The following is a 15683-nucleotide window of genomic DNA, read 5'->3' on the forward strand; positions in this document are numbered from 1 at the left end:
GGATGGGATAACAATTTCTCAATATGAATCAATTAATAATTTTTTTAAAAGATAAATTATTATTATCACACACACACACACACACACACACACACACACACACACACATGTACATGAAGTTCCATGGATACCAAGAGTGGTCAGAGCTGACATCCAGTGTACATATCACTGTGGAATAGACTACTCAGCTTCTGTAAATGATGTATGCAAAACAAAACCTGGAGAGAGAGAAACATGATAAAATTTGCTAAAATTTCAGATATGGTCATGTATTTCTGACATAAGATGAAAGAAAGGGCTGGCTTATTTAAATAAGACACACATCACAGATTGATTAGGATTCACTATAATCTTTACAATTGAGGAGTCATTTTTGGGTTTAGAATGCAAGGCATAATAGTTAACTTCTATCAAGTGTGAAGCACCAAAGGTTAGACTTGGGCTGCATCTTCTTGTATCCTGCACACTAAAGATAATCTCTGCTTCCTGGACCTAACAAGTACTCATTTAATTCTATCAATTTGTCTTCATTTAAACAGTAAGTTCTATTCCACATCAGAATGAATCACCAAGCTCTACAATTATGTTAGTATACACAATTTGTCAGCATGTACGCATTTACTCACATATGCACACAGTGCCGCCCAGTGCTGCAGAAGCGTACACAGTGCCGCAGAAGTGTACACAGTGCCAAAGAAGAGTACACAGTGCCGCAGAGGTGTACACAGTGCCGCAGAAGCGTACACAGTGCCGCACAGTGCTGCAGAAGTGTACACCGTGCCGCAGAAGTGTAGGTAGAGCCACCCAGTGCCGCAGAAGTGTAGGCCGTGCCGCAGAAGTGTACACAGTGCCGCACAGTGCCGCAGAAGTGTACACAGTGCCGCAGACGTGTACACAGTGCCGCAGACGTGTACACAGTGCCGCAGAAGTGTACACAGTGCCGCAGAAGTGTACACAGTGCCGCAGAAGTGTACACAGTGCCGCAGAAGGGTACACAGTGCCGCAGAAGGGTACACAGTGCCGCAGAAGTGTACACAGTGCCGCAGAAGTGTACACAGTGCCCCAGAAGTGTACACAGTGCCGCAGAAGGGTACACAGTGCCGCAGAAGGGTACACAGTGCCGCGGAAGTTTAGGTAGTGCCACCCAGTGCAGCAGAAGTGTAGGCAGTGCCGCAGAAGTGTACACAGTGCCAAAGAAGAGTACATAGTGCCGCAGAGGTGTACACAGTGCCGCAGAAGTGTACACAGTGCCGCAGAAGTGTACACAGTGCCGCAGAAGTGTACACAATGCCGCAGAAGTGTACACCGTGCCGCAGAAGTGTAGGTAGTGCCACCCAGTGCCGCAGAAGTGTACACAGTGCCGCAAAAGTGTAGGTAGTGCCACCAAGTGCCACAGAAGTGTAGGCCGTGTGGCAGAAGTGTACACAGTGCCGCAGAAGCGAACACAGTGCAGCACAGTGCCGCAGAAGTGTACACAGTGCCGCAGAAGCATACACAGTGCCGCACAGTGCCGCAGAAGTGTACACAGTGCCACCCAGTGCAGCAGAAGTGTAGGCAGTGCCGCAGAATTGTACACAGTGCCGCAGAAGCGTACACAGTGCTGCACAGTGCCGCAGAAGTGTACAAAGTGCCGCAAAAGTGTAGGCAGTGCCGCCCAGTGCTGCAGAAGTGTAGGCCGTGCCATAGAAGTGTACACAGTGCCGCAGAAGAGTAGGTAGTGCCACCCAGTGCCGCAGATGTGTAGGCAGTGCCACAGAAGTGTACACAGTGCCGCAGAAGCGTACACAGTGCCTCCCAGTGCCGCAGAAGCGTACACAGTGCTGCACAGTGCCACAGAAGCGTACACAGTGTCACATAGTGCCGCAAAAATGTACACAGTGCCGCAGAAGTGTACACAGTGCCACATAGTGCCGCAGAAATGTACACAGTGCCACATAGTGCCGCAGAAGTGTATACAGTGCCGCAGAAGTGTACACAGTGCCGCATAGTGCCACAAAAGTGTACACAGTGCCGCGGAAGTGTAAGTAGTATCACCCAGTGCTGCAGAAGTGTAGGCAGTGCCGCAGAAGCGTACACAGTGCCGCGCAGTGCCGCAGTATTGTACACAGTGCCGCAAAAGTGTAGCCAGTGCTGCCCAGTGCCACAGAGGCGTGGTCAGTGCCACCCAGTGCTGCGGAAGCATAGGCAGTGGTAGCACATCTCATCATGTCCACACCTTACCTCTGTTGGTCCCACGCAGCCCACGTTCATTAACTCATCTGTACCAGCCGCCTATTTGGTAACCAGACAGTTTTCATGTTAGTTTTCTCTGACAGTGTGGGCACTTAGCTATGGAATCGTACCATGTTCTGACATTGGCTAAATGGGGGACAGTGGTGAAACAACCAGGGTCACTACTTTCTTGTGCAGGCTGCTGGGTTGGCGTCTAACTTCTGACCTAGTCTTCCTATTCAGGCCTGATGTGATTCTTCATACTTCCCTCTTTCTTTGTTTGACCTCTGCTGGGAGACTTCAGATCCTCCAAGGGCTGAGCACACAGCTTTGATCGTCCTTGCGTAGCTGGGTACCTACCTACCTTCTACAGCCCTTCTGTCCATATCCTCGACACCTTTCCATGTCCGGCCAACTGTCATCAGTCTTTCAGTTCTACACTTACCACCAGACACTTCCTAAGAATCCTAGAGAAGCCTCCCCATGCAGAACACATAGAGGGTAGGCCTTCATTTTATGCAAGGAGCAAGACGATTTGATGGTGGCCAGCGCTTAGATGAAAAGTCCAGTTCCAGAACCGACCCCACAATACGGTACACCTTACCTCAGTGGCCCTGCCTTTCATAGCCCCCTTCTTTGCCGAACATTCCAGCAAGTTACTTGTCTCCTAAATAAGGGACCCTACTTCACACTTCCGTGTTTTCTCATGCCATTCCCACTCTCTGGAGCATTCTTCCTGTACTTTCACTGATGGCTACTGCAATTTGTCTGAGACCCATACCAGAAGGCCTTCCTCCAACATCCATTCCACACCCTTGTAGTCCTCCTAGTCTTGGCACCCTCCTCTCCTCATACGGCTTTCACTCCCTGCATTTACCTGCGCTTACACTCTATTCGCTTGCTTTTCAACCTTCATCTTTAGACCACACAATTTCTATTGATTTGTATACCAACTAGATCGATCTAGTACAATTGCTCTCACTCAGCAGTAGTCAAATAAGCTTTTATTTGTTTGTTTGTTTGTTTGTTTAGTTGTTTAGCCTTGGCTGTCCTGAACCAGGATGACCTCAAATTCACAGCTATCTGCCTGCCTCTGCCTCCTGAGTGCTGGGATTAAAAGTATGTACAGCCGCATCCTGCTAAATAAGCATTTTTAAAATAAACTAGTCTGCTTCCAGAAACCAATGCACCCTGGTTCCAGGTGCCAGCAGGGTAGCATGCTTCCTGCTCGCCACAGCATGGGATCTGTTTGCCGTATTTCTTTAACTGAGTCATGTGACAAAAACTCTAACTGACTACATGGGTAGAGGAGCCTAGATGGCTCTTTAAAATTTTTCTGAGAAAAAGGAAATTGTGAAATGCCCCACTGGGGCCATGAAGCAATCTCTCCAAGTCCAAATTGACACCCAAAGCCAGCTGCTTGGGCTTGGAGATAACCAGGCCCCACCCTGAGCCGCCACCAGCAGATTCAGAAAAGTAACAAATTGACAATATTCCGGGGAAGATTCCTCATTTCCAGCAGTATCACCTATACCCTGTGGCATAAAGCACCTTCCACCTTATTAATGCCTTTTACATTTTTTAGGGCTTAATCTGAGGTGAAGAGGGAGGCAGGGAGGAATGTCTATACCAGAAACCTTTTGGAACCGGGAAAATTCAGTGGCAGAGATGAATTGTAGACCTGGAAATAGCATTTTTGTATGAAATGTATAAGGTTCACTCTTTAAAAAAAAAATAAGCATCATCTAATACAAGCCAAATGACATCATATCAGGTCAGTCAGAGCAGCAGAAAAGAAGAGAAACACTGAGCATTGGAAGAAATGAATACAGGCCCAATCTCCTTAAAACAGAGTCCACAAAGCACATGCTGGGGAAGATAAAGAGAAATATTTTTCAGAAGAGGACCTTCTCTCACCACAGTTAAATACCAGCTGCATGGATCAACCTTTTCGCCGTCTGCTATGAGTCAAGTTACTAGCATCAAAACTTGAAGGAAAAGAACAGTCTTGAAGTCTGGCTAGCCTCTCTCCTCAGGGGCTACTTGTGAAGTAGGAGGAGGTCTGCCTATCCTGGGGGCGTCATTCACCCACACTGACCGCCTCCAAATTCCCATGAGGATTTGGATTTTTCCAGGACCGCTGATCCCCATAGTCCCCATCCTCTGAAAACATAAAATTTACATATCACGGACTTACAGAATTCTGGAGAGTAATATGCCCCTTTTAGTGTCACAGTTCCAAGAAACAGATTCCCTCTCAGTCCAGCTTGAGAGGAAACGTCGGGGAGTACATTCGTTTATTGTACAGCCGCTGAGCTGTAGTAGGAAACCCAAGAGGAGGGATGCAGCCTTTCCCAGGAGAGAGCCAGCTGGTGGAGCTGGAGAGTCACTGTGATTCACTTCTGTGTCTCATCCCTGGCCCTGTCTGTGTACCTGCTTCAGGGTGTGTCTCTATGGACTGCCATCTCCTGATCCTCAACTCGCAGCTCATAACCACAGCGTACAAGGCATCGCCCCCTCAGCTACACAAGGGGCAACTGAGTAACCAGCCTGCCCCCAGTTCAATTCCAAATCCATGGAGAGGAAAACTGACTTTCCAACTTAGGTAAGGTGTCTTCCCTCTCCCAGTCAGCCTAAGAGGCTACACCCTGCTGTGTAAACATGATTGCCCTGGACAGCCCAGAGCATCCCAGGGCCACAAGGTGCCATCCAACCTGTTGAACCAACACTGTTCAATACACTACTCTGCCTGCCCTAACCCTAGTCTGTCACCGACACCTACCAACCTTCCCTAGGGAACTAAACCAATCAAGGAGACAAGAGGAGAGGTTGGGGTCAAGGGATAGAGACAGAGATCCAGAGAGCAAGCAGGAATGCCAAGAAAGAGGTGAGCCTGACATCTCAGCACTCAGGAGACTAAAGCAGAAGGATTGCTGAGAGTTCAACTGCATAATGAGCTCAGGCTAGCCTGGACTATGTTGGCAAGCCTTGCCTAAAAGAAATAAAATTTAAAAAGTCAGGCTGGAGAGATGGCTCAAGTGTGAAATGTTTGCCATGTAGGCATGAGGGCTGAGTCAACCCTGAGCAGTCATGGAAAGACGGGGCCTGGTCCCAGCACTGTGGAGGCAGAGTCAGGAGGATCCTTGGCGTTTGCTGGCTACCCAGTATAATCAAGTTAGTGAGCTCCCAGTTCAGTGAGAGACCCTGTCTCCAAAAAAAGTAGAAACTAATTAAGAAAGGCATTCAACATAAACTTGTGACTACCACACACATGTGTGCTCATGTGTGCATGCATGTACATGCGCACACAAACACAAAGATCTTCAAAAAATTGTTTTATTGTGTATTTTGTATGTGCAATGTGTGTTTGTGGGTGCACATGTGTGTGTGAGTGTGCACATGTGTGGAGGCCAGAGGTCATACTTGTGTTGTTCCCCAGAGACCACCCACCTACTTTTCCTGGTTTTCTCACCTGAATGTCACCAACTAGGCTGAGCTGGCTAGCCAGTGAGCCCCCAGGATGCATGACAGAAACTGAGGACAACTAGAGAAGATAAACAGGACTGAGGCAGGAAAATGGTTGACACCCAGAGCAGAAGGGCAGAGCTGGTGCCATAGAACTGCCTATCTGCTGAGCCAGACCAACGTGAAAAACTGACCTTGTTTTCCTCTTCTTGTTCTGAAAAAAATGTTTTGGCTTTTTTTTTCATTCTATATAACTAATCAATCCAGATTTGCATAGTCTTATCCCTTTTTCTTTTTTGCCTCTTTAGTTTGCTCTACACACTATAGACATATTTGCAATGTGCAACATGAAATTTTGAAATGCATATACATTGCGGAATAATTACACTGGACTAATTAATATATAAATCACATCACATTTGTCTCATTTCTTGTCATCTGAGTCTTATAGGCTGTTGTACTATGAAAAGTCAGCCATTGGTTTATATAAACACGTATTATTCCCTTGTTTTTATTTTCTTGTTTATTTGTGGCAGGGTCTCACTCTGTAGTACAAGCTGGCCTGGAATTATGTGCATAGGCCAACCTGGATTCAAATTCAGAGCTCCCCTTGCCGCTGCCTCCTGAGTGGTAGGATCAGAGGTTCACACCACCACACCTTTCTTCAGAAAGTTTTACTGATTAAGTGAGGCTCTATCTACAAAGTCTGTGGGCTGAACACATAGTAAGGATGCCTTCTGGTTAGTAACCCAAAGCCCTTGCCTACCCCTTCCAAAGCTAATGTCACTGTGATAGTGAGGACTACAGAAACAATGCAGGAAGCAGACACTCCCAGGCAGGGGGCAGTGTGTAACCCACTGTGTCCTTCAAGCAGATGAAGTCATCCAAACACAGTGCACACACACATGCATGCACACACACACACACACACACACACACACACACACACACACACACCTCACTCTGGCCCCTGTGGATTGATTCTATGCCTTTGTCAATCATACCCAGAGTTCTCAGGCAACCCAAAACATCACCATTTAGGATAAATGTTTCACCCCCTAATGATTTTTCCCATGTCAGCATGAGCCCATGGTAATTCTGCTACAGCTGCTAAATACCACTGTTTACTCAGGAATTATATGTTCATCTCAGCATATGTGTGTATATGTGTATGCGTGCGTGTGTGCAGACACACACATGCACGCATGCCTAATGCATGTGTATATGTGTGTGTGTGCAAGAAAGAGCCTGTGTGCACACATGAATATGTGTGTGCATGTGCATGCCTCTGTGTGTGTGTGTGAGAGAGAGACAGAGAGAGAGAGAGAGAGAGAGAGAGAGAGAGAGAGAGAGAGAGAGAGAGAAGGTGCATGTGTCTGCATGCTTGTAGAGATCAGAGGACTACCTCAGGTGTCATACCCAAGTTGCTGTCCATGATTTGTTCTTGACAAGGTCTCAGTGACCTGAAATGTACCAAGTGGGCTAACCTGACTGCCCAGCAAGACTCAGGGATCCCTCTGTCCCCACTTCCCTCCCGAGTCCCTGTTGCTGGGGTTACATGTGCCTGCCAGCACATCACTCTTGTTTTGTTCTGTTTTCGAACAGATTCTAGGGATGGAATGCAGGCCTTTGTGCTTGTAGTTCATGAACTTCATCAGCTAAACTCTCTCTCCCTCAGCTCCCAGTTCACCCACTTTAGAGCGAGATGACGTGAACAGGCCCCAACAAGGAGACAAAGACCCTTACATCCCTTCCAGAAGGTCAGACACAAAGCTCTGTGATGAGAGACTTCCTTCTTGCCACAGGACAGCTCTAACTTGAGGCCCACATAACCAGCTGTCTCATTTTACAGACCTCCGGCTGGCTCTGCAGCTTCATGGATCAATCCCTTCCTTCTAGAAAAAAAAAAAAAAAATGAGCTGCTAAGCAGCAGAAGATGAGATTTCCAGGACAGGTCTCCATGACTTTGGTAGCCCGTCTATGCCATCCCTATCAAGTGATACCAAGGCCTCCATAATGTTTATTAAAAGTAATATTATTTGAGCAAAGCAAAAGTGAATGTTTCTGCAAGTCTGTGCCTATTATAATACTGCCCAGCAGAGAGCCTGGGTCTGGGGACTCAGACGGGTTGTAATGTGGTTGCAAATGAAAGCCCATCGGGCAGGGAAGAGATAAATGGTCTAAACGGCATCCTGGGTTACACCTTTGGACGGATGCACCTGGGTAAACATACTCCCTCACAGTTGGAGCAACTGGCATCCACAGGCACAGTACCAGCAAAGGATGCCTTCTGACACTGTGGGGAAGCTCTTTCTGTCTCAGTCCTAGTTGCTGGTGCTTGGCTGGGGGGTCTGTGGCTTATAGACCATTGCTCCAATCTCATCCTCCGTCCTCACATGGGCATTCTCCCCATGTCATCATCTCCTCATCTTGTCTTCACCCTTCAAGTCATCTCTCTCCTAACCTCTTTCTTCTGTAAGGACACCAGTCATGTCAGATTATAGGCCACATGAATGCCCTGACTTCAACAACAACAAAGACAAAGAACTGTTTCCATGCCAGAGAGACAGCTCAGTTGTAAGTGTGCTTGCTGCCAAGCCTGCTGACCTGAACTTCACCCCATTACCCATTTGGTAGAAGACAGATGATACCACAAGCTGTGTTCTGCCCTTCAAGTGTGCTCTGTGACACATGTACACACCAAATAAAGAAATGAGATGTAATTCTTTCAAAAATTCCTACCTCCAAATAAAGTGAGGAGTGGAGACTGAGATTTTACTACATTTTTTTTTTTTTTTTTTTTTTTTAGAGGAACGTAGTTAGCACTGTAATAAAACCGTTCTTTGGCCATATTTGAGACAATGACACCAAGTGTCACTGAGAGGCCACCGGCTTACAGGCATGGCCTCCCTGTGCATGCCGCACCTCCATGGTGAGCATTGGTCTCATTGTGAAGCTGACACATCCTTCAGTGCAGCCATGTCGGGTACAGACACAGTCCCTGGAGGTGGAACAGACTTGCCTTGTAGTTCTAGGTATAGACACAGTCCCTGGAGATGGGATAGAACTTTCTAGCCAAAGGAGAGAAATGGGGGCCCTTGGGAAGCAAGGACTGCTGCTCCCCACCACTCCATCCACCCCTCACACACCCCACTCATGCCACCCACCCCTGCCACCAGGGATGAGCCCTGATAAATCTAAGAAGTCATCATCTCGGGCTCTTGACCGTGATTGGTTTAAACGTGAACATGGACTACTATTCTGCTCAATGAGAAACGAGGGACTGTGGCAGCAACAGAAGACAGAGGTTTTTGGGGTGGTGGGAGGGAATCTGAGATTTTTTAGAAGGAAAGAGAAAAATACAGTTCTGGCAGGATGTATCATGTTTGTGGGCTGGAATCCCAGCAACCATCCTGGGGCCACAATCAAAACTAGCAAAGGACAGAGTTGTCACTCTGTGACTGGCAGAATGAAAAACTAGATAGACATAGAACCCCAGAGTTAATCAGCCAGGATCCACCCGGGCCCTTGGGCTGCTTGTTAAAACAGCTCACTGAGGTTCTGATAATGCTTTATCTTGTTTCCTTTCCTTTCCTGCCATTTCATTTTCTTTTGTAATCAGCTGAAGCTAAGTTTTGGGAAACTCAGTGTTAAAAGTTACCTCTGAGTATGTTGGGTACAATGTAACTCCAGAACTGGGGAAGCTAAGGCAGAGGTGCAGGTGAGTTTGAGGTCAGCCTGGTCTACATAGAGAGCCCCAATCTGGGGGAAAAAAGTCAACTAAGAGTAATGCCCTACATGATACATTGTAAGACTTGAAGAATGCTAGGTCAAATGTCCACGGTCAGATCCTAAGAGGACTGGACCAACCCTGCCCTCGCTCTATATTACTTTAACGACCTCTGAGTTCTGTAATGCAGTCATTTGAAGGAAAAGTGAGGAAAAAAATAGATGAAGAAAGGGGAGCCCAAGTTGTGGCAGCATCCTTAAAATGGCTCCTTAGGCAGGAAATGGGCTGTACCACCCATGATGCTCAGCTTAGAATCAGTGAGGTCAGCTGTCTAAAGGAAGATAGCACGCCCTATGTGCCAGAAAAGATGATTAAATCACTGCATGGTTTCCACAGGGAGTAGGTTTTTAATACTGCATGGTTTCCACAGGGAGTAGGCTTTAACCAGCATTTCAACTTGACCAAATACGTGTTCCATAAATGTTTAAATAAATTTATACAGAAAGATCCTATGAACATAAAAGTCCCAGCTATCTGTATTTTTTTTTTTTTTGCAGACTCATCAAAGCACAGACCCCCCATCTCTGTGAAGCTGTGAGAGCAGACCAGCTGCTCGACTCTGCACTGTGCCGTGTGTGCACTAAGCACTGTGGTGTAGGCACATTTCCACACATGTGAACAGAGTTGCTCACACACCTTCCAGCCTTAGTGACCACAGAAAATTCTGATGCATCGAGCTCCATTGAGCCATTTCAGCTGCTTTTCATCTTCCCCTGTTATGGATGTGCTCCATATCTATCCTGTACAAATGGCTTTATTTTATCATTGGATTATTACCTTAGGACAGAATCCCAAAAGGAGGGCTGCCAAGTCAGAGGGTATGAAGGGCTGCACGGTCCTCATTACAAATCTCTGGCTTGTATTTTGAGGAAAAGGACAATTGCGGCATGTCATGTGGCTTCTCTCTGCAGAAGCAAAGTGTTCATATATCTTATTTATTTTGACTAATATAATGTTGATACTCCATAGCTGTTCAAATTTCTATTTCTTTAATCTTATTCAGAAGGGACACTTTTTTAGATCAGTTCATTGTGTGTATGTTTCCATGTGTGTGCACACGTGTGGGGAGAATGCACATGCACGTGTGTGTGCATGCATGTGGGAGACCAGAAGTCAATGCTTAGTGTCTTCATTAATCATGTCCCACCTTGTTTTCTTGGACGAGTCTCACTATATAGCTCTAGCTGACCTAGAACTCACTATGTAGCACCAGACTAGTCTAGAACTCACAGCAATCCACCTGCCTCTATCTCTGCCTCCTGTGTGCTAATATTAAAGGCTCACACCACCACACCTGGTTTAGGAGAAATGGCTCCACGGTGAAGAGCATTTGCTGCTCTTATAGAGGACCCAGGTTCAGTTTCCAGAATTCAAATGGTGGCAACACCGTCTTCTGGCCTCCATGGGCACCAAGCATGCTTGTGGTACACACACATACGTTCAGGCAAAACACTCATACACATAAAACTAACATGTTTCTTTTTAAAATGTGTGTGTGTGTGTGTGTGTGTGCGCGCACATGCACATATATGTATGCCATGTGTGAGTGAGGTGCTCAAGAGGCCAGAGGACATCAGTCTCATGAAGGTGGAGCTATAGGCCAGTTGTAAGCCACCTACCATGCATGCTAGAACCTGAACTCAGGTCCCCTGGGAGAGCAGCCACTGTGCTAACCACTGAACCACCTGGCCTGCCCTTCCACCTTGATTTTTGAGACATGGGGATTCCTGGAAGCTAGCCAGCAAACCCCAGAGTCTCCTCATCTCCCCGCCCTATCGTTGGAATTGCAGGTACATGCCACGCCCAGCTTTTATCAGGTCCTAGGAATCACACATTTTAAAGACTGAGCCATCTTGCCAGTCTCTAGTTTGCCATTTTAAAACAGTAAAGCAAAAAAAAAAAACCCAAAAAAACAGACTTCCACAGAGCAAATCTATCTGCTATGCTGATATGGCAACACGGACATTGTAAGTTGTAACTTATAAAATGTATAAATAAAACATGCTATGAATAAAAGATGCTTCTTTATGTTTGAACTGTATCTTCATAGCCTTCATGAGTTGTCAAATGAAATTCAAATTAAAACTAATTCTTTACCTACATGGGGCTGTAAGCCTTATTTATAATACTTGAAATAATTTTCTAATTCTTTACCTCAATTGTTTTTTACTTGCCAAAATCACAATCCCTTTGACTGATTTAATTCATATCATTTCTGATGATATCACCTCTTACTTTAAATATCACATAAATATTAATATGTTTATGATCTTCATAGATAGATATAAATATGCTCTTATACCATTTTTATATTTTATGATTTATTTATTATTTATGTATGTACATGGGCGTTTTGTCTGTGTGTGTGTTTGTGTACCACATTATGCCTGATGAATGAGATCTCACTGTGTTGTAGGCTGCCATATGGGTGCTGGGGTCCAAACCCTGGATCTCTGGAAGATCAGCCAGTGCTCTTAACCACTGAGCTATCTCCGCAGCCGTGTTTTATCCCTTTTTATTTCTTTAGAGTTTGCCTTTCTGTCACTTGTTAGGTCAATTTCCTTAGTGCCTGGACTTCTACAATATGTGGTCAGCTTCTGCCTTTGTAATGTTAATGGAAAATGAGAGTTGTACGGTTGGGACAAATTGGTGCAGAAGAGCTGAAAACTCAGTAACTAGAAAGACTGGACACAGAGCTTTCCATACTCATCTGAGGTGGAGGGAACGTGGCGGGGGGGGGGGGGGGGGAGGGTACTTACCAATGTGTGAAACTATAATGATCTCAAAATTAAAAATTCAAATGAGAAAGCCTCTTTAAAAGTACATGACAGACTCATAAAATGTTTACTTTGAACTCTGTAGACTTCCAAGTTCACATCCTGAACTTCTAACAAAAGCCTAGCTAGAATTAACAGTAGCTACCCACTCACCCTGACTAGTCTGGTCAAGAGACCCCAGCCGGTGAAGTCCTTAACCTCCGCTTCTCCTTGTTTTCTGGCTGCACTGGGAAGGCCCAAGGCTGCTTTAGAAGTGCTACTTTGTAAACTAACAAATAATTCATTAAGGACCCAGAGCCATCCAGTTGGAAAGTGGCACCAGCTGTTAAGTAAGCAACTACAGGCCAGGTTTACCTATTGAAGCTGGGGAGCTCAAGCTGGAATTTGTCCTTGGGATGGGCTTCCCTTTGTACCCACAAGGGTCCTCCCTTGTGACCTTTTTTGCCATTCAGACAGAGATAAAGCTGTTCCTCCTTTTTGTCTAGGAACAGCACAGAGCCAGGGAGTGCTTCCGTCTGTTGAATGTGCCCTGTTCATTAATGAAAACCTCGTTTCTATTTCAGCAGAACTGTGTGGTGGTGAATAAATTAACTTTTAAGTGCTCTGTCCCTGAAAAGTATTGTTGGTTCGTGAGAAATACATTGTTTCTGTTTGTTTGTTTGTTTGTTTGTTTAAATCTCCCCCACTATTTTTCCCAGTTAGTTGCTAAGACTAGCCTAGGCCAGTGAGACACAAGTCCTGGCTGCCTTCTGCTTCTGTGGAAACCAGCGAAGCAGGGCAGATGCTCCCTGGCCTGGACATCTGGGACCCTGCACTTGAAGCTCATTGTTACCAGTGCTCCGTCCCAGAAGCCTCATAACCCTGGCACAATCCAGCTTTCCTGGTCTGCTTCTCTGTTGCTGTAGTGCAACACCGACAAAAACCAACTTAGGAAAGAAAAGGTTCATTTCAACTTACATCTCCCAGGTCTCAGTTGATCAGAGAGAAGTCAGGACAGGAACCAACCGAAGCAGAGACTATGGAGGACCGCAGTTTACTGGCTCACTCCCAAGGCTTGCTCGGTTTGCTTTCTTATGCATCCCAGGACCACCTGCCCAGGGGTAACACCGCCCACAGTGATCTGGGCTGTCCCACATGAGTCATTAATTAAGAAAATGCACCAAAGACACATGGAGGCAGTTCCCCCAATTTGAGGCTCTGTCTTCCCAGGTGATTCTAGCTAGTAACAAGTTGAGGAAAACTAGGCAGCTGGCCATTAGGAGCCAGAAGTCCTGCAATATCGCTGCCTTCTTGAAACTTTACAGCAACTCACCATGTGTCGGTTTCCTCGTCAGCACAATGGGTGAGATAACGCCTACCTGAAGACTGCTGAGAAAATACCTAGTTTCTTCCTGTGTCTTCCCCTGGGTTGGAGGACTTTGCTGTCCCGCATATACCAATTGGCTCCCAATCTGCTGAAGGCTGATTAAAAAAACAAAACAAAACAGAGCACCCCCTGTCCAGTGCCTCTGTGCTCTCTTGACACACCCTCTTCCTGCACATAGATCCATCACCAGTGCAGCCAGTCTCTGCAGCCACCATTAGAAGCTGACAAGTGTGCTGATGGCTGGCACTCCAGTCTGGGTATAAGAGTAAAGCGTTGGGGGGGAGGGATGGGGGAGAAAGGGGGGTATATGCCCAGAACCTCAACCTGTCTACCTCTTCCAGATTACAGCAGTACTTCCAGTTGGTTGCCTTCCCTACACACACACACACACACACACACACACACACACACACACACACACACACACATAGTTATCACCGATGTCATACCCTGGTCCAAGAAGCAAAAAGACCCTTGCATGCCGATAGCCTCTGTTTGTCAAGGTACCATTGCTGAACTGCCTGTCCACGCCCTGCTTAATCAGCCTCAGGGGCCACGAACAACATCCAAGCAGTCTGTCCTCCTCACATGTATACCTCATCACTCTGCTCCATACACTTACAGTATGTGTGCGAGCACATGCACACACACGTGCAGTATATATGTAAGCAAATACACACACATGCTGCATGTTTGTAAGCACGTGCACACAAGCATACTGTGCCTCACCCAGATCTCTTTCAGCAGATTCAGGTGCTGTCTTCAGTTCATCTTATGGGGAGGAACAGGACAGCAGATGCCTGCTATGTTTGACTTCTCCAAAAGCTTCAGGTATCAGGAAGCAAGAACCACAAACGTTCTCCACAGAGGGCCGGGGAAACAGAATCCTACTTAGCTTTGTAAACTTTGGCAAGTCACTTGTCTCTGTGCCCCAGTATCCTCCTCTGAAAATGAGGATAACAGCAGTATTACTCAGTAAAGAGAATACACAATATATGTACTATATTGGTTTGCTATGGCTGCCACAACAAATACCATCAACCGAGTAGATTAAACAACTGAAATTTATTGTCTCACAGTAGAAGGGGCCCGAAGTCTGAGATCAAGGTGTTGACAGGGCTGGATCCCCCTGGGGACTGTGAGGAAAGGATATGTTCCAGGTCCTCCTCGGTGTGGTGGCTCCCTTCTCCTGTGCCGCACCCTCTCTGCACCCCCCAACCCCGCATGCCTGCCTGGGTGTTCATAATTTCCCTTTCATAAGTAACAACCACGTCCTAGCGACCTCACTCTAACTTGATGCCTCTCTAAAGACCCTACTCTCAAACAAGACCACATTCTGAGGGCTGAGGGGCTGGATACAGTTCAGCTCCCCACACTCCTTTGTGGGTTCTGCTCCCCACACTCCTCTGTGGATTCTTCTTCCACACTTATCTGTGGATTCAATTAAGTTTGCTTCTACAAAGTGCTTAGTTCAGTGCCCGGCTTGCATTGCACACTCTCCCATGATGATAATGGTGACAATTAATTACATAAACTCAGTGACGTTTGTGCCCTGTGCTAATGATATGGAACGTAGGAAATGGTTATGAAACAAACTATAAAGAGCCTTATAACACACAAAAGGTGCAAGAAAAGACAAAATTCAGCCAAAAGTGTTCACTTGCCGTTTGTTGGGGGTGTATGGAGCACTTGCGTCTCCTTTGTACAAAGCAGAAACAGGTTGTAACACGAAATGACATGACGTTTTTGTGTTTGGTTTGTTGTATGATTATTTTCTATGAATGTATTTATTTATTCACCTTATATCCCATTCATAGCCCCCTCCCTCCTCTCCTGGCAGTCCCATCCTCTCTCCTCATACCCCTCCCTCCCTATCTCCCCTCCTATATTCCTAGGGAAAGGGGAGATCCCCTACCGCCCCCCAGATCATCAATTTGCATCAGGACTGAGTTCATCCTCTTCCCCTGTGGCCTGGCAAGGCAGCCCCACCAGGGGGAGGTGATCAAAAAGCAGTCAACAGAGTCCATGTCAGGGACAACCCCCTCCCCTTACTAAATGACCCACATGAAGCCTG

This window comes from Acomys russatus, chromosome 31 (genome assembly GCF_903995435.1).
Source record: "Acomys russatus chromosome 31, mAcoRus1.1, whole genome shotgun sequence".
Taxonomy (NCBI): domain Eukaryota; kingdom Metazoa; phylum Chordata; class Mammalia; order Rodentia; family Muridae; genus Acomys; species Acomys russatus.